Below are 20,876 nucleotides of genomic sequence, written 5' to 3'. Positions count from 1 at the left end.
GCAAAATATCCATGCGGAGATTTGAAACATAGGACTCAAAGGGTTAAAAGGAGTAGAGGAAGACCAGAGACGGTGATGAAGGTCTTCTACTACAGAAAAGTTAAACTGTTTGTCGTTGATGGTCTTTGATTTTTACCATTTTGTCTCCAAATTAGAGGAAATAGCCAAATTTTTATGGCATTCCCAACATTTTCATTAGTTGTCAGTTTGCTTAACTCCACCAATTTTTAAAAAAAATTATTCTTTGCTCCTGTCGTAGCCCGGTACCAAAGAAAACTCATCCAGTCAACAAACCCACTGTCATCTGGGCAAAGCAGGCAGCATTGTGAGGATCATGTACATTTAACACAATCCAGCATGATTTGCTTTGTCACAAACTCCAGAAGACACAGGTGGAGGCCTCAACAATCGCCTGGATCTATGACTACCTGACAAACACACCACAGTTGTGACCAAAGACCTGTGTAGTCAGAAGCACAGGAGCACCACAGGGTACTGTACACTCACCATTCCTTTTCACTCGGTCCATTCCAGACTACCGAAGTGTACGGTGTGGACGACAAGTCAGATTGTCGTCATCTGCAGAAATACTCAGGTAACTCTGCAGTCACAACATTTGGCATCAACAAGATCCAAGGAGATTCCAGGTGATAATGTAGGAGCAACAAAGATATTTTAACAACATTAATATCAAAATATATGAAAAACAGTGAAGTTCAACAGTTCATGTAGAGCTTAGGAGCTTATTCTCTTCTTTTTTTTTTTACCAAATACATAATGTAGTTCCAGTCTAGCTTTGCCAAGATCAAGAAATCAAATTATGAAACAATTATAAATCAGTCCTGATTCCAAATGGAGGCAGGAAAGCTACACAAACTGTGGTCTGTGGTCAGAAAAAAAGAGACAAAACAGTGAAGGGTGTCACCCATGGAGATGTGTAAGTGTGTGTGTGTGTGTGTGTGTGTGTGTGTGTGTGTGTGAGCCATGTGCCTCGGGACTATCCATTACACAATCCGGGGAAACAGACGGATATGGTCTGTCAGAGTTTGTGTCTGGATGAGATCATTATGCATGAAGCAGAACTACAGTCCCATTTCTGCACACAAACGAAGGCACAAACAACCGGACGCTCACGAGTTTCCATGGAAACTCCAAACAAATAGTGCGTTCGAGCAGCGACCCCACCCCGTCAGAAAAGAGAGAAAAATCGAGACAGAGAAGCAGAACCAGGAATACAACGCGGAAAGTGAGAGCGCAGATGAAAGTAGCAGTGAAACCAGATGGGATTGTGTTGCTGAATGTGCTTCAGCTTACTCATCCTACGGAGTTTTTCAGTGAGACACTTGGGGGAAAAAAAACAAAACAAAAAAAAAAAACCTTTTAAATCTTACATCCATCCTTATATTTGGTAACTTCAAGGCTTTCCATGAAAGCGTTCGCTTTTGTTTAAGCCAAGTGGAAAGTCTTCATTTCACAAGGGCAAGAAATTATGAAACTTCCTCATCCCACCAGATTCCCTCTGATGTTATTCCACCTCGCAGGTCGAAGACAGAGCACACACACACAGAGAACCGCTCATGAACCGCCCTCCCAACAGACAGCTTCATTCAATTTTGTAGTCCAGAAACAGAGAAGGGAGCACTTTAACATTGGAGGCACAGCTTTGTATCAAAGTCAAGGCCGACTATTGAGGGTTCTCAGTTCAATCAAGGTTAAAGACGCCCACATCCGCAGATTTAAAAAAAAAAAAAAAAGGCACCGATGTTTAGATGTGGTGATGGATGAATAAGAACCTTTGCCCACTTGGACTTTGGCCATTTTGTCAACATCAAATGTGCCTTTGCTGTTGGCAGAGAAACGTCAGCTGTGAGGGAAAAAAATCTCACTGCAAAGCAGCACGAATTTACTAGAATAAAGACGGCAGATTATTTACAAGAAAAATGTTAGAACAAAAATATATTTTAGACACTCTGTAGAGACTTTATTTTGAGATTATTTCTGGTCCATTAATGAATTACCCATGAGATATACAGAAAAGGTTAGTCTTTTTCAGCCATTTTAAAGCAAAGCAAAGGTCTTTAAGGACATGTTTAACTCTGAAATGTTTAACTCTGGTAGATTGTGACAATGATATCCAAAACATTTCTCCCCCTAAAATCTAATATAATATTTTCTGCCTTTTATTTTAAACTTGATCAGCTGTGTGCTTTCATTATTGGGTACAAAACTTTCACAGCTACAATTTCTGCACACTTGGATCCCCCTTCTAAAAGTGCTTACAACTGCATACATTTTAAAAATATACAAAAAAAAGGAAATGAAGATGTACTTCCACCTCACCAATTGTAGGTTATATTTCTACCCCAGTAATCTGTCTTTAGTCGTGTTATTTGTTCGTGAAATAGATAAAACCCTGGAAAATGTTCCTGTCATCAAAATGTGCCTTTTATTTTACAGAGAATTTTCATTTCCATAACCATTTCTTGTTTGTGTATTAACTTTAATTTTGTTGGGGGCAGGGGGAGCAGCCACACAGCATAGTGCTCCCACCAATCATGCTTGATGATGTGCGACTTTCTTCTTCTTTTGAAATAGTTTCAGTGCAACCTTAAGAGGGAGATTTCAGTTCAGCATTATTATTTTACAGCACTTACCGTCTGAAACTAGAATGAAAATCAGGTTTTTTTCAGTCAAAATTTGTAGCATTCACCAATTTCTATTAAGTAAAGCCAGGGCAACATATCCCAAAGGAGCATTTACATGTTTCTTTAATGTTTCCAAAAAGCTTAGGTGATTCATTTGTGTATGTGAATATAAACACAGTAAAAAATAAAAATAAAAAATACAGTGGCATTACTTGTGAGTGGTTGTGTTTGATTAAAGTTGAAAACAAAAATACCCCTTAGCGCGTGTTTGCTGCTTGCTAGTTTTCTACCCATCAATGTAATGTACACATATTCTAAGTCCTAACAGTGACTTGCATTGGTCTATATTATGAAAAGTCAGCTCACTAACTCCTTGTAAATCAGACTTTTAAGCAAATCTGCATTAAAGTCCACATGCAGTTTTTTTATCAGTTGCTGTCGCATGCTGTGACCTCTGCCCATCACATTTCAGCGATCCACAACAAGCTGTCTGAAGACGGGGAAAAAAGAGCCTCTGGAGGGGAGAGTTTGTCTGATCCAGTTAGTCCCTCCGTGTTTCCGGGCCTGTCAGACTCGAGCCTCTGGGGTTCTGACACAAATTCATACAAAGCAGCCATCATAGAAAAGGAAGTGTCAGAAAAGGATGCTGATGGGATTCAAAAGGTCAGGAATCTTGGAGAGCTGGCCTTGGGGGAGAGGGAACTGTTCTTCATCTTCTTACCAGCTGATACACTGTTCTCTTGTATAAAACTAAAGGCTAAAGTAACTACAGTTCATCATCAAGCTGATGTAATAACTCAGAAATGTCAAACTGAGTGAACTCAAAAATGAACAATCTTTAAGGTCACAGCTTAATTTAATCTTTTGCCTGAAATAGCATAAAAATAAAAGAACTGAGGACAAGTTTCAAGTTTATTCACTCATTCTTTTCACATATGTTACCACGTTTACTTTGAGAAGGCCATATGTTAAAGATCTGTGACTCTTAAGGTTGCAGTTTGGGTAATTATTGCTGTTCCATTGTTTTAGATTTTTTTTTTTAAATCTGTGCCTCCTTGTCGCTGTGATTTTCTGGCTCCCCACATGTGTAGCCTGCAGTGCTTCAGTGCATCACCTCTCCTTCCTCTTACAGTCACAGAGTCTCGTATTTATGTGTGCTAGAAAGACCACTTCCTGTCGGGATGTGTGGTCCAGCAGGGGAGCAACGGATCATGACCAGAAGTCACAAGTTTCTGCTGGAATTGACCATTTCAGGGTTTGCAGGCGAGGTAATGCGAGTCCACTGGCGTTGCGTGATGCATTAAAGTGCCCATGGCCCGATTGGTCTGAGAAACAATAAATACCACACACTCAATAAATTCAGTGTTTGTACTTGTAGCTTAAGCTTTAGTGGTCAAAACAAATTCCCAACATCAGGCCTCCAAAACGTTTCATCCATTCCACTTCTTCAGCCCCATTTCTACTCCCCGATATTTCCATGCCTTCAGCTCGCTAAAACAAACATTGTTCACAATTTCCAATGGTGAAAACAAGAATTAACTTGTAAAGTAAGGAAAATTGCAACCTCCCTACTATCACATGAGGCCTCAAGTGTTTTCATATGATGTTTTTTATAGTTTTCCAATTTTCTTTGCACAGAAAACAGAACAGCTGGACAACAAGACGTCAGATTCTGATATTGTAGGTTTAAAACAATAAGAATTTGTTAAAAAATGCAATCATGAACATAAAATATGCATAATTGACCTGAGTGAAGTTGGCCTCCCCACCTTCTTCAAATCAGATAAAAATGGCATCAAACGTTTGTGCAGCAAAACGTTTTGTTTGTGCTGCTTTGGCTTTGAAGATATTAATGAAAGTTTAAAGGTCAAAAGGTCAACCAGGCCCCTCTCCCACACTTATACAAAATCAAAATGACCTTTAAAATTTCATTAATATCTTCAAAACCAAAGCAACAGAAACCAAAATTTGGAGGGGGGTGAGGGGTTGACCTTTAATGACCTCTGGAGAAATTTCTTAATATCTTTAAAATGACAGCAGCACAAACAAAAAACTTTTGCAGCACAAAAGTTTGTGCTTCACTCAGGTCTCCAACATTACTTGTGATAAACTGGAAAAAAAGAAAGAAAAAAAACACCTTATCCTGGTTTATTTTCAGCAATATTTTTCTCCTTAGCTTTTGTCCTGAAAAGCCAGACATTTCAGGACAAAAGCTAGCTGGTTACCAGTAGCTAGCTGGTTACCAGTAGCTAGCTGGTTACCAGTAGCCAGTTGGCTACCAGTAGCTAGCTGGTTACCAGTAGCCAGTTGGCTACCAGTAGCCTCATCTGCCTCGAGACACAGAACGCTACGAAGACGTTCTGCTAGAAAACCAAACTACATTTAAGGGAATATACGAGATTAGTCCTGACAAAACAAATTTAAAGACCTATGATTAACATATTTAAAACCAACATACATTTTAAAATGAATGAAGACATTTTAAGGCTCTAATTTCAGATGTATCAATTTAATACTTTTTAAAGATGCGTATACTCAAGTATTATTACCGTTTTTCCAGGTACGGTGAATGATCTCAGAGTTTATCAAAACTATGAATGAAGCTCAAACAAGTAGATCCATCTGTTTCCCTTAAAAACTATTCCCAGTGACATTTCCATAAATACAACAATCTGTACAAACTACAGTCTGTCTTCATCAGGAAGAGCTTGAAGGATGTGAAAGGAAAAGCTGTGTTTTTCTTTCGGACTCTTATTGTTCCTGACACACCGTGTGGTACATGACTCACAGTGAAGACCAAAACCAAATGATGCAACCAGGAAGGAAAACTTTGAATCGAGGATGAACCTTGTAACATCCGCCACAGCTGTGTTCGGAAGGGAGCCTCCCGTCATTTCCCAACAAAATACAAAGAAATGTGTTGCTTTCAAAGGAACTGGCTCTATGAAGGACACTTAGAAAACTGCATTGTGGTTAAAAAACATAAAAAAACAAAACATGGTAACACTTTATTTGAAGGGGTGCTCGTAAGACTGACACAACACTGTCATAAATATTTCCAGCTATGAACCGCATCATTGGCCCTCTCCAGACAATGTTGCTGTGCACTTCTTTCAGCTGGCTGAAAGAAGGCTCCTACACCTTTTCTTCATTTACATCAGCTCAGTTGTTTGGAAATATTTCCAGTCATGGAAAACCTGCAGACTCATGGCATTCAAACACTAGCAGCAACACCTGTCATTCTTACTAAAGAAGGATTAAGCAGCTGACTGCAAGCTAGTTACCCCAGCAGCTAGCCTGACTCATTAATCAGCTAAAATGAACTTGCTATACAACATTCTGCACAATCAGCATGTTTAGTCTGTTCAGAATTAAACAAACTACTTCTAAATTTAGCAGATATTTATCAGGCTGACACAGGAAAATTAAAATGGCAAAAACAAATACAGTGTAACCACACTATTTTACTGAATGCAAAACTCTGTGTCCTTGTGCACAGCGTAAAGATGTTTGTTTAGTTTCAGAAAAAGTAGTTCAGCTCAATCTTAAAATCAGTTCCTTTTCTAAAGTTTTACTTCTTGGCCTCTGTGCGTCTCAAGATATCACTGAGTTCAAAGCTTAGCTGTTGCAGCAGCTGGAGGTTTGCCAGCCCGTTTGTGCTTACTCGCCGCATTCAGGCAGCTTTTCCGTCTTGGCATCTCGACACGAGAATCTGTACGTTCCACATAGTGGATTCACAGGATGCCTGCCTGGCCACCGCATGTGTCACTGTCAGTTTAAAGTCAGAAAGCATGCCATTACAGCTGAAGACGGCTCTAATAACGCCACAGCTAATGGGGGGGTAGGGAGGGAGCCTTAAAAAGGCAGAACAAGAGCAACAAAGCAGCAGGAAAGACAGGATTACACAACCGATGGCAGATCATAAAGAATGAAGGATTATCTCTAAAGCCTTCAGACTTAGATGTCTGATCGTTTTCCTGCAAGGATGAGGATTACTTAGATGTTAATTTGGAGAAAAAAAGAAAAACTTGTCAGCTAATGGCTACCTGGAATTAAAGTATGTCACTGTGAATCAGCATGAACAAACTTAGACTTCTTGTCCTGAAATGAAACCTCAACCTCCGCCTCAGCGCTGCTACACGTCATCTTTACAGACAAAAGAGTGATCTTATCCATATAAGCTTATAAATGCAGCAGATCTAAAACAAATCGGAAAAAATCCTCATTTTACAATAGCGAGATAAAAGTTCCTTATGTTTTTTTCCACTAATGTGCTACGGGGGAAATAATTTGCGTTAATCTTTTTTAAATAGTTGAAATATTCCTTCCAATTTAGGTCATTTCAGGACACGGAAAAACATTCGCCTGATGCCGCAACAGATCTACCACTGTCAGCAATAGTACTTATGGCTCTAGAGACAAATCCTTTGATAAGCTACCTCCACCTTTTCATAAGTACAAGGCAGTCACATTTGTGTAATTGAAGCAACCATCATGAGAGAGAGCGATATTTTGGCCACCAAACCCCCGTCTCCCACCATCAAGGTTACACGCTGCGGAGTAAGTCTGAAACAAACAAACAAATAAATCAAGCACAGGAAAGCAGGCTGGTATGTGAGCCTCCTGTCTCCTGGAGTGAAAGAGATTGTGTAGATGTATTTTATTAGCTTTGCACAGCGATACCACAGCTATGCTCCGTGACATTCCCCCAAATCCTTTCATTCCCACTCTCTGAGTTAATGTTCCTTCGTCTGACAGCAGGACATTAACTCCTTTACCTCCTCCTGCCACGTCCTTTAATTCTCCTCCTGGGTTATCTTTGTTTATGACACCAAGAAATGTACAGATAGAAAGGAGGTTGGTAACAGCCACTGGCCTGTTAGAGTATCATCTCTGGGAAGAAGAACAGGCTGGGAGGTGAGCCGATTTACTGGCTGTCTACTGGAGCAAGCAGGCCTGTCACTTCAGCTCAGGGATGGACATTTATCGTATCGATTACCATTTATCGTGATAAGAATTTTGATGTATCGTTGTCACAATGAATTCACACTGATGTTTGAACCCCCCCCAAACATATCCATATTGTCAGGATAATTTGCTTTACCATTTTCTCCACTGTTTGTTCAATGAAAGTATCAATCAATGTGAAAAGATTTGAAAATATGATTAAATGAAGCCGGTGTTTGCAGTTTAGTGATAACAATCAAATTTATTTATGAGACTGGTGACCTAAAGAAGCATGTTACAAATGGCAGAGTTTTTCAAGAGCAGATCTTTGGTGCGTTCACACCAAACGGGTTTCGCGCGTCTGGTTTACATTCAAAGTCTATATATTTGGAGGGTCTGTAACGGCGCATTTTGAGCGTGGCGCGATCACCCAACCCTACTCCAGCTCTTAGATCACAAATCCAGTTGTGGGTCCTCGAGGTTCGCGCTCTGCCCCGGTAAAGCTTTCGAGTTCCCCTCTGTTTAACCAATCACAAACCCTTCCCTCCTTCACAGCAGGCCCGTCTCAAATCCGCTGTTTAAAAATGAGCGCAGAGGGATATTTCCACAGTTATAAGGAAAGAGCTGCAGATTTATGGCCAGTAAGTGGATAGAGTCAAACAACATAAAGCACTCGGAGGAAATAACTCGTCACAGAAAATGAGACAACATGTGAATCTTATTAACAACCCACACCGCTTATGGCTTTAACAGAACACAGCGGCAGAAATGACCCATCCAGGATTTCCAGGGGGAAAAGAAGGATCTGATGATCCAATCTGCTTTTTCAAAGCATAACTGAAATGTTTAAAAAAAATTCTAAATTTGGACTTAAATCTACTGTTTGATTGTTTAAGTCTGACGTTCTCCGGCTGTGTTTTTTGTGTTTTTCAGCCTGTCCTGATCTGGTCTCCCTTGGCCTTCTATCCGTCTTTGTCCCCACGCTCTGTTATTTTCCCTGCAGTCTGTGTGAACCCATCCGTTTCTAATCCCCATCCTGTGCGGGTGAATGAAAACCTCGGCGTTCATTTGTCCGATTCTTTGTTTGTGGTCCAGTAGAGGGTGTCTCCCTCTCCTCCCCTCCTGGCCTCGCACACCCCATCCAGAATCCCACCTTCCATCACCGTTTCAGCTTCATCCTTCTCCCTCCTGTCCACTAATCCATCTTTCACCTCCTTGGTCCTTCTCAGGACTCGCACTTTCTTGCTGAGCAGAGGACAGAGCGGCCTCCTGGCAGCTGTCCACGCTCCCGCGTGGGAGGAAAAATAAACAAGTGTCCACATGTTTCTGAGGAATTTTAATGACTTCCATATCTCTGGTTTCATCACCTGTCAAAACTCCAGGCAGCACGAGTGAAACGGTGGACTCTCAATGAGGCGGCGCAGCGGCACTCGTGACAACCTTTGTGAACCAGAGCCAAGACGTCTCCCTTGAGGCTCCGAGCGGCTTTCTAAGAGTGTTTTCACACCTGATAGTCCGGTAGACTCGGTTCGATTAGGGATCAAAGTTGCAACATTTGTTACATTTTCAGCTGCCGAGGTTCGCTTTCACACCGCACTGTGTCAAATGATCCAAACCATTTGAAAAACCCGTTTCCCCTAATTGCCTGTGGAGGAATTGCACCAAGAACTACAGAAGGAAACTTAAGAAGACACGACCACAACTTCCTTCTGCACAAAATGTAAACAAAAATTAAGTACAATCAGATTTTAGGATTTTTCTCATCTATGTTAAAAGACCACAAGCCATTTCTCCCTCTAGCACTAGACTTGGTTGTATTTACCCAGAGTGCTCTCCTCCATAGTCCGCTTCCTGCTTTTGGAGCGGTCGCTGGTCTGCTCGCATTCACATATAAATTTGAACCTCACAAGAGTTCACTTCAACCAAACCGAGACCTTGGTTTTTAGGCGGTCCAGAGTTTGCTTCAAGCTGAGTGGAATGTAAAAAAACATATATTTTTTCTTTCTGATCTGTGAATTCGTCATACGAAAGTGATGAAGTGACGGCAGACTGAGCTGACAACTCTTCCCAAGCTCCAGTATAAGTTGTTAATGCACATAGTTTTGCACATAGTCACGGAAATGCCTAAAATGAAGAAGCACAGAGAGGCAAGATAAGAAGATATTTAAAAATCTAACTAAGATGTGGGGATATGTCTGGGATTCACTTTAGAGACTATCAGTAGACTGCAGTAAGACGAACCTGAGAACAGCCAGGTTGCTGTTTTTTTATCCTTCAGAGTATTCCATCTCCATCTGTAATGGAAAATGCAGGAAATACTGGCAGCCATTTAAAATTCTTTCTGGAATACTAATTCTTAGCAATGCTGCACTAACCAGGTTAATCACCAATACAAGACGCTAAAAGACCGTTTTGCTTAAACTTCTCTCTCACACAGCAGCTGCTACATCTAAACAAAAATTTTAAAAAAGTATCGTCTTCTAAATATAAAATTGTTTTAATTACATTTTCCTTCATTACCGTTCATAAAGAAAACTCAAACTTGACGCAGCTCTGTATCGGCAGGTCAAAGTTGAGCAAAAACAGGAAATCAGAGTCCAGTCCTTAAACTCAGATTGGGTCTTTCAAAACATTATCACTAATTTAAAGCTTTTAAAGTGAATTAAGAACTATACCCAGGTTTTCAACATATAAGACTGCAAGTAAGAATCCAGTAATATAACAAAATATATGCCTGTATTTGACTTGTTTACAAGTAATAACCTATATGAAAGACTCGCACTCTATAAACACTGGTGTCCAGCAGATGCTAGTAATAAAATCCCAACCGAGAGAGTATTTTAATAAGGTCGTGACCTGCAGGCTGTCGGGCCCCACCAGGGAGACCTGACCTGGGGAAGATGCAGGAGGTTGATTGAGGTTTCTGTCAGGATCTCATGCGAGGTCATAAATCAGGGGGAATTACTCCTGTCAGACTAAATGCAGACACATATATGAAAGAGAGAGCCAAACAACTTATCCCAACAACATATAAATCACTCCATAATGTATGTATACACCTGTCTATGTACACCTGCTTGATTATAAGAACTATTCATCTAACAGTAAGCTTGTGCTGCTTCCATGTATTTTACTCTTTGCCTGGCAGCTTATTGCAATCATTATCAGCACATAACAAAAATCAGACGTTGTGTTTTATTGCAGGCGTGTCAGTGGTTGGGAGGACCCAGCCCACTGGCAGCGTCAGTGTTTAGATTTAAGATCTCCTCTGTAATGTTTTATTTTCCCCCCTCAATCCAGCACCAGCTGCAGAGGAAATGACAATGGAAGGGGAAAAAAAGACATTCATAACATCTCCTCCCACTAAAAATCTGACTCCCTCTCGCTCGTTTCTTCCCCTTATCTATGCAAAATTGATATTTTTTTTTTTCCATGTGCAACGTCTCAACACACTCACTCACCTCCCAACCCCCAAAAACATCTAAATCCGCGCTTCTCTTTGGTTCATCTGAACGTCGTAACCCTTGACCCGTGAAATTTATACGTTGTTCTGTTTTCTGACACACTTGTGCGGGTTTGGTTTCTTCCGTCTTTTCCCTCTCTGGACCCAATTTTCTCTTCTGCTAGAAGAATCTCGGATGTGGCCTCTTAAAAGGGGCTCGGAGTGATTTGTGGACTTTGAGATTTGGGGTGTGAGGACCTCTTTAAATTTGCAAAATATATATATATAGAGAGATTCTTATGCCTGGAAAGCAATCATAAGATCTAGTTGTACTACAGCAGACAAAAAGAATCAAATGTTGGGACATTTGAGTATCGATACTAGTAAAATAATTCAGCAGCCAATTAGTAACTAAAACCCAGATCAGAAAACACATGGATGCACATTTGTTAATGTTGTACATAATGACATCTTGTGGTTGTGGGGAAGATGGAGAGATTAGAGATTGGACTGAGATTTGGTAACAGTCCCAATGCCAACTTCATTCGTAGATCGGATGTTTAGCTGGTGGGTCTATAATTCGATCTGGACTTATTGGTCCCGGGTTGCTGCAGGTAATATTTTGGCTGATTTTATTGTGGAAGTTTAGACTTGGAGCTGAAAAAATGCACATTTCCACATTAAAATACAAGGTAAATTCTATATAAACAGATGTCTTATGTATAAATACAACGGGTAAAGTATTGAACACAATATTTCTCTGTGTCCACAACAATCCAGTTATCCACACATATAAATAAATCAAAGATAACTCATTCACACACAAAAAAAGAAAAACGATATGAAGGCTGATCATGATATTTGATGTTATTGATGTTTGGGTCGATAACTGATATTTAACAATGTGATTCATGTTAAATCAAGTCACATTTAAGATTTTTAAAGAGTGTTTTAATCCCACCTTGAATTAAAGCTAAGACAGGATGAAAAAGTATAAACATAGGAATTGGTTGGGGGGATTCTGCTATATTTACAATCAAGCATAGCATGAATAGCGAAACTTCTGGGGTTTGTTTTGTGGCTCTTGGTAGTGGCTTTGTGTTTCTCTCTGCTGTACTCTTTTCACACAGAAAGCACCTGGCCTAGCATGGGTTGGTAACAGACGTGAGCCAGGAGTAAAAACTAACAACGTCCAACCAACTGGCAATAAAGTTGCACTTGCCAAAAAGCTAGCTAGCTAGCAAGGGTAGCAGCTAGTTACCAATAGCCTTAACCACAGAACACAGTGAAGATGTCTGTGCGCGACTTAAATTTGTGTCTGACAGAAAACTACATAAACCAGAATATAGAAGCTTAAATAGTCCTTCCACGACAATCTTATGCTACATCTCTATCACTGTAGCATACAAACAAATATGGCATGGCCAACCCCTCTCCTTCCAAACACATACACAAAGCCTTCGCATTTTTTCCCCCAAAGTACTCCTCACAATGCAACATTTAATTTAGGTTTCATTTTCAGAATGAAAATTCTGAACCAACCTTTCCTGAATGATGTGAGCTGCAATAAATAAGAGACGAAACAAATAAAATGTGAACCATGAGCTCATATTTCTTCTATTTTTCTACCAGCCGTTTTGCTCTCATGTCTTGGGATGTCTCTTAAAATAAAAAAAATACAAATAAATAAAAACAGCAGTGGTGGAAATTTTCTGCACTTTAGTAACTAGGTTTGGCTTAAGCCAAACGTCAACCACAGATGGTTCAGCGATGAGCTCGTCTTCACCACTGATGTAATTCCCCCGATGGAACATGGACGTCAAACCAAAGTATCTACGCACTGATGTCTACTTATTTATCTCTTCTGGACAGGATAAACCCCAGCACTGACTTCACAAATGACTTCCAGGCTTTAGTTAAGTAGAAAAGGAGATATTATAAGGAAAACTCTATAAATCAGAGTTAACATCTGACAAGAGACAAAAGCTCTTATGCTGATTGATGAAGATACTGGTTTGGGGGAAAAAAATTGTGGCTGATCCCAGGAATACAATCGTAATATGTAATTTGTCGCGGTAGCGCCTTGCTAAAGTATTCATAGTGCTTCAAGGTTTTCACCTTCAAGGTTTTCACTTTTTCAATCTACATTACAACCACAATGTCTGACCCAAGTAAGATTTTATGTGAAAGACCAACACAAAGCAGTCCATCTTTTTGAATTGGGGGAGATAACGACATGATTTTTAATAACAAAAATCTGAAGAATGTGTTAAATGCACATATAGCCTGGTAAAAACCAGCTCCTTGTTCTACACTTTGCTTCGTACAGAGGGTCTGGACTGTCTTCTGTTGAGAAACAATTGCTTGAGGTGTGCAGATTTTAAACTTTACCCAATTGCAAATTTTTGCTAGTGACGTAAGTATATAATACGCTAGATTGACACTACAAAACTTACCGGAAATCGCCTGCTCTGTAAACAACCATCCCCTACTTCTCCCCATCCCCCAAACCGTGCTACATCGTTCACAACTTCTTTTTCTGTTCGCTGATTAGCCTGGTTGAAATTCTACCGGAGTAATCCATTTCAATGGGAGAAAACCCAGGTGTAGCAGTGAAGGGAGATTAGAGTCAAATAGAAAGGTCCTGGTTAACTCTGGAGGAGCTGCAAAGATCAACAGCTCAAGTGGGAGAAGTTGCTGATAGAATAAAACTATTGAAATAAAGCTGTGTGATAAAAATTCAATATTTTTCCAGGGTACTGTAACCGAATGTTGCCGTTAACTTTTTTCTCTTTTTTTGCTGTAAACCCACTATAAAGTTTGTTCACCGACTATTATTTGATTTCAGCAAGTTTTTGCATGAATACACCGTACAAATTAGTCATGGGATGATCATTTTTAAATATTTTTCACCCAGGATACAAGCTTAAATACCTTACAGTAGGTGAACCATTACTGTTTAGATGCGTTCGTCTCCAAACCCTCTTTTTATCGAGTGCCTGGGGGGAATTGAGAAATTAGCACTCATTCAGGGCCTTTGAAATAAATTATAGTAAAAGTCAATGAGCTGCTAAACATAAAAATGCTCATAAAACACCTTTCAAATTGTTCGTTCCCATTTTAGCGCCAACCGCAGACAGAGTGGAACAGGAATGGCATCACTTTGATGCTGAGTGATACAGCAGAACCAAATCCTGGCTAGCTTTTAAAAAGGTTCAGAATTTGCACCCTTTAAAGAGCTTATCTGGTCTAATGAGAGTCCCAGTGATTCAACTCAACAAGTAAAGCTGAAAACACTGTATAAATGTAGAACTTAACAGGAATGTAGGGAAATGTACTCGGTTGCGCAAATATCCCAGGGTTAGAGATAAAATTCTACAAATATTTTCGCTACGTGCTCTTCGTTTATATCCTCTCTCTGCAGCTGTTTTCAAAATCTAAATATATATCTTATGACCAAAATTAGCAGCTAGGTCTGGATTCACTCCCGCTTCCAAGCTCCCAAAGCACAGAGTATTTTGTCTGCGTCTTTAAAGTCATTAATACATTTACAGGAAGTTTAAAAAAATATCTGCGGTTGATCGAACCCCTACAAAATAAAATGTATTGTTGAGTTCTTTCCCCATCAGCTGAGGAGTTCACTTGCTGGGATCTGCTTTTAGAAACCAAAAGTTTGATCCGAGGAGCCTGGAAGAGCTGCACATATCCCTGGGTTTTCATCAGGAAGCTTAAATTCATTGCTGTAGAAGCAGGAAGCCAGACAATTACCTCATCTTATTATGTAGAAGTTTATGCAGTATTTACTGTATGACGAAACTCAACAAATTGCATAAATACCAAACTAAACTAAATACTATATACTTCAAATATAACATTTTTTCTTTGAAGCTTTATTTTTGTAATAGAGAAAAGTGACAATTCATTCATTCATTCATTCATTCTAATAAAAGCCCTGAAAGGTTATTTGTATAGCAAGTCTGATTGAAGGAAGTCGCACATACTTCAGATCCAATGTTTACCATTTCGCATGTTTTTTTAATGATCTAAACGTGTAAAAAAATCTGAACTTTGAATTAACTTGTTCCAGTCTCTCTCTATTCAGGACCCGTTTGGTTTAACTCAACACCAAGATCAGCAGTTTAATCAGATCCTAATCCTAGTCATCAAATAAAAACATCCATCCCATGAAGTGAAATGACCCACCAGGTGACTCTGCTCTGTTGTTAGTTTTGAATGACAAATCCCAGGTTTATGAAGGTGTGATTTATGTGTTCACAGTCACATGCATACATTGGATATATGCACACAGAGTCGGTGGTTGGAGATGACGTTATAGAAAACAAAATCAAGTCCAGCTGGTGCAGACAGCTGGAAACCATGCTGATGACATAATGATGGGATGGCAAGCCAGCAAACAACGCAACAAACACATAACCACAGCCTGGTTGCATATAACCAGACCTAATAAGTACAACTCTGGAAAAAAAAAAGAAAAAAAAAAGCGTAATCTCAGTCACTTTCCCTTTTATATTGCAGTAATTTACAAAAGTGTTTAGGAAATATCTCTTTAAAAGACTTTAAGTAATCCTGACTCCTGGGAATGAAAAACTTTAAAGAGACAGATTTGAAATTTTTGCACAAAACTGTGTATAAACTAAACCATAAGCACTAGTAATTGGAAACAAGGAAAAGAAACCGGAGAGGCACTAAAGCTGACTTAGACACGATTGTATTTCACAAAAACATTAAATATTTGCTCGGTCCCTCAGCCTCGGCAGGGAGAGAACACATTCTGACTTTAAGGACGTTATCAAAATTATAAGAGCTGGAGCGAAATAAGTCGGAGAGAAAACGTGTCTGAATTCTCATCTCAAACCCCTCGACCCGAGAACAGGCATGTGGAGTTAGATTTGTGGGGATAGCGCAGAACCTCGGGAGATGAAATCGAGACCAGCGCGACTGCAAATCATTTAGCCCGAAGCAGCAACGTCTTTTCTTTTTTTTTCCTTTTTCAAGAGCTCAGCACGCAAAGTCATTCATGAAACAATGTGGAACCCTCAGAGGAGAGCAAACAAAGCCTGCAGCAAGGGTCCTGCTTTTATTGCTTCTCTGAAAAAAAACCCCCCAAAAAAACGAGCTGCACAAATATTTGATTAAACGAGCTGAAATTTGTAAAAGCGCGAGGCCGTCACCATGCCGACGAGTGCGAGGTGTGCACTTCGGGGTGAATCTTGAAGTTAATTTTGACTAAAAGATGTATGAGGGTGTGCCACTGACATGAGCCACTGACTTATCGGAGCAGATGTCAGACTTTATTTGAAAGCAGCTAGGGAAGAACTCCAGCTGTGCTAACTAGGAAAAAAACAAAAAAAAGATGAGGTTACATACAGGTTTATAAACCGAATCCACTAGGAAAACACAATATTGCAATAATATTGCCGAATATTAAAACCTGCTTTGCGATTAACCCACATTTCCCTCCTTTATTAGCAATTAACATGACAAACTTCGCCTTCGTATCAGAGCTTTATAGAAGATTCACATCAGATGTGAGTCAAAAACAACATTGAAAGTTAATCCAACTTACAGTTTTGTAGCTGACCAAATCCAGGAACATCACAATAAATTGGTATATCACCAAAAAGTTAGGATATGTAGGTTTTTTGGGAGCCCTTGGAATTAGTTTGTCTTTTCTCAACGCCAAATTTCTTTCTAAAACTGGAAATAAAGGACATCAGTACGACAAAAACCTAAAGAAACGACAACAATGTGCAATAAAATTACATAACGTGATTTTCACTTCAATAAAAATAAATGAAATAATTCACTTTTCTATGATATTTCCTGACATCGAGATGCACCTTTCGGACTTAACAGATAAACATTGTTAAGTTTGAATTCAGGTATCAATCAGAACCGACTCACCTGCAGATACTGTGATCTGCGCCACAGGATGTGGCGAGAGCTTCGGCGCAAGCAGAAATCTTACTCAACACCTTAAAAAACAACTCTGGCTCAAACAAGATTCAACTGGGTCCCAGATCACAACATCAGAGAGCGCAGGGAAAAGTCAGAAAGTCAGAAATGCTTGATCTGAAACGGTTCCAGTGATTTCTTTGCGTTCTAAAGAGGTAAAAAAGTGGCCTTCAAGCAGCACTAAATTGTTATGGAAAACACTCCAAGCAACACACTGCAACAAAAAAAAAGGGTCATTATGAGGAGGCATTTTGGGGGTCATGGAAATAAATAACAAAACCACAAACCTCCTCATAGGTCAGATGATTATACAGCCATTAAAGGGGATTTTTATGGGGGGGGGAGCAGAAAACAACAGTCAAAAATAAACTGGCACCTCATAAAAGTCTCCTTATCCCTAGTCTGTCAGCGGCAAACAAACAGCTTTGGAAATGATGCACTTCTTCAATGCAGCACTTCCCTTTCTGTGCCAGCAGTTAAAAGTTTGGACACCCGCCAAGCAGCTCCAGTTATCTCTGACGATAAAACGCAGATTTTATGACATGTACAAGACAGAACACAGGTAACAACTCATCTCTTATGGGTGAGGGATAGAGGGTTAAAGCACCAGCCACCACACACACACACCTACACACACCCTCCTCTGCAACCCCCCCCCCCGCCTCCTTCCCAGAAGCATGCTGACACTTGAGAAGGCGGCACCTCTCATATGCATAGCGAAAGCCATTCAAAGCTCCCTGCTCTATTCTTCTCCACAGTAAAAGAACTCAATCTGAAAGGAGGGAAAAATGGCCTCTGCTGCTCTGAAGAAAACTGAACTTAAAAAAAAAAAAAACACAGCAGAAACTTCTATAAAGTTACCATAGTGACCGAGGAGGCTTAATTTCCGAGATAAAAATCAATGAGCTCGTTGTTAGCACTGCAGGTCTAGAAGATAAAAACGACAAGCGTGGAAAGTTGAGCTACGGCAGCCCTGACAGATGACGAACAGCAGCAGCATTCATTCATTCAGACTACGGCAGAGAAAGGGGCGCCGTCCATGTTCCGAGCGGCTGTTAAAAGTGGAGGAATTTGCCGAACAAACCTGCAGGACAGCCGAACAGAGCCTTCCTCCTCAGCTGTGATCCACCTGCACTGCAGCGAGTCCTCGCTCTAACACGCCTCTCTCATTCAGCCAGAACTCAGTGCAAAACTGTTGCTGCCCTCTTTCCCTTTTTGCACCCCTCCCACTCCGTTTTATTTTTTTTCCTCTTACCCTCCTTTTAGCGCTCTCTCTTTCTCCTCCCTCTAAACCGGCAGCCTCCGTTGGTATGTCTGCCTGATGGAAAGCACTGCAATGGACTGGCCAGCACACTGGGGGAGAGAAGAGGGGGACAATTGAGAGGGAAAAGGGGGGAGGGGTGATTTAAATTCACACATGCATCACACAGTGTGAGGTGACAGAGCCCCCCCCCCCCCCCCCTTTTCTTTTTTTGTTTAGACTGGCCTAATGAAGATGTCAAATGTGGCTTTTTTGGTTGCTGTTTAAAACCTCTTTGCTCCTTGAGGTTCTTCAACTGTGAGCAAAGAGGTTAAAAAACCAACAACATGGTGGCAGAAAAGATGAGAATAATCTTAAATAAATTAGAAATGTTTTTCTGCAGTTTATCGTCCTCCTCTTGCAGAGTTAACTTCAAATTCCCAGCTCAGTCAGAGTGTTGATGGTTTATTTTTTCTTTTTTGTGATTGTTGCAGCCATAATGTTACTGATTTTGCAGCACTTTTTCAAAACGTTGCGGTTAATGTGGATTTTTCAAGCTTCATTTTTGCCATAACATGGCATTACAAACAAATTTAATTGCTGCACATAAACTTTCCCAAAATACAAAAAAGGACAGTATTTTACCATAACTGATGTTTAAAGCGCAGATAAAGTTTGCGCTTCTTGAAATAACACCCTTACTGCAAATAACAACGTCCTGACGAGTTCATCAGAGTGCAAAAGAAGAAATCCATATTGGTCATTCAAGTTAACATGAACTCTATACACAGTATCACCAAATCTAGCTGGACAGCTCCAAAAAATGTTTTAAAAAAAGGCAAATGTTAACATTTGGCATCACACATGCTTTCATCTTGCAGATTTGGCTTTCAAGAGTTGTGAAACAGGAAGTTAAATAAGAAGGAGGCTAAGAGGATTGGTCGAAATTCAGTTGAGTTCCACTGATTGGTCAGAAAAGTAGGAAATGAAGAAAAAAATTATTGTGATTGGTCAGATTTGCGTAAAAGCTGCAACAGTTTGTGAAGTCTGCGCAAAACGAGCAAGTGACAAGTGAATTTGCTTTTATAGTCATGATTGCAACTTCCTGTAGAGACTGATTCTTATTTTTTAAATTCATATAAAAATATAGAAATTAAAATGGTTAATCCTTTTTTAAATAATCAGGGAATAAAACCTTTTTTTTTTTTGCTCGTTTCCACTGGTTTTTTGATGACTTATCTGTAACTCCTACTTCTTTGTCTGTCAAAGAGGATAAAAAAGAAACCCAAAGTCTGTTATTGAAAGCTGACATTACATGACATGTACCAGATTTAGTGCTCAACTGGAGAGGTACTACTAAATTCCACTTCTACCCACTGAACTTGTGCACTCCCTCTGATTTATGCGGTCTTTCATCACTGAGACTTCAACTGAATGCAATGGACTGAAGCCAAGGATTTTATTGTTTACGCATGATGAGACATGCAATTATTAAAAGGTCAGTGAAGAAATGAACTGGAGTCTGACCTAAAAGCTACAATTGAAGTAAATCCTTTCAGTGAACCTTTAATTGCCAATTCTTGTGCAAACGTTTCCACGTAGGGAGTCAAACCATGAATTTAAAGGTTAGAACCAAAATATTCAACAATTAGAACCAAAACAATATCCCCACTGACCATAACAAAGAGCAGCTCCAAGAAAGTCAACAATCTGAGCCTGTATCAGTTCACAATCACTCAATCAGGAAAAAAAAGTGGGGATTACTGAAGACACGGGATCACTGATGTGCTGCATAACCGGCTGTTAGCGTCTTAGCGGCAGGGATTCCCTGCTAGCTCGGTTTGTCCATGAGGTAAATGTGGTTTTATGTTTGTCAAGCTGCGTCTGGGAGAAGAGGATCAATCTTTCATCAACCCTGGAAGCAAGTGAATCTCCCACGCTGGAAACTATTTGCGAGGAGCTGCGGTTTGTTGAAGCTCAACTAGAATGAATGCCTTATCATAAGTAATTTGTAGTTTGCAAGTAATAGTTTAGGTTCGCAAAAAAAAAAAGAAAAGAAAAATATCCCCACAAAGTCATTTTTAAAGCAAGATATGTAAATTAACTAAATGGCATACGGACACAAAAATGATCCTTGCAGATATTTTCTCAAAGTGTCTAACCAAGCCCGTAAGACGGAGCATACCTGTCCCAGAATAAACCTCACCATCTGGCCTTCTGCAGCATAGCTAGAGCTGGATGCCTGGTCTAACTTTAGCACATATTTTTGTGAAATTATGCAGAGGCTCCGCAGCCTCTATAGGTTATAAAGGGATGTACATCTCTATTATTTATTACTAGAATTTTTCGCAGTAAGTCCTTTAAGAAGAGAAAGACATAAAGTTAAGTCCCATTAGAAAAGGCAAATGAGATCTTTTCAAATTTCAAAATCTAAACTTAAATGACACACTCCATATTTTTTTCTGTTTATCTTTCCAGTTGTGTTTAGGTCTGTAATTTATGACGTTTCTATTCATTCTTATGACCGAAATGTGACAGCAACATAGGATTCACATTGGGGTTAATAGCTATGTTTCCATCCAACTGTCATGTGAAGTTTGAGCAAATTTTTAAAATGTCAAACAGC

The 20,876-nt window shown here is 39.9% G+C and overlaps 1 protein-coding gene across 4 annotated transcripts in view; it reads right to left on the bottom strand.

Annotated features, from left to right (window-relative positions):
- Nucleotides 1–20,876, bottom strand: part of add3a (adducin 3 (gamma) a) — a 115,423-nt gene that overhangs the window by 64,756 nt on the left and 29,791 nt on the right. For 3 of the 4 annotated variants that reach the window (XM_028018237.1, XM_028018238.1, XM_028018240.1), the window contains one exon: nucleotides 18,266–18,363. The gene's annotated coding sequence lies outside the window, so the exon portion shown is untranslated. Of the gene's footprint in view, nucleotides 1–18,094; nucleotides 18,193–18,265; nucleotides 18,364–20,876 lie in introns of those variants that run through there. The other variant, XM_028018239.1, reaches the window with a different exon arrangement.

Source organism: Xiphophorus couchianus, chromosome 5, assembly GCF_001444195.1.
Source record: "Xiphophorus couchianus chromosome 5, X_couchianus-1.0, whole genome shotgun sequence".
Taxonomy (NCBI): Eukaryota; Metazoa; Chordata; class Actinopteri; order Cyprinodontiformes; family Poeciliidae; genus Xiphophorus; species Xiphophorus couchianus.
Note: the sequence above shows the minus strand (reverse complement) of the source record. Positions and strands in the feature narration are given on the sequence as shown.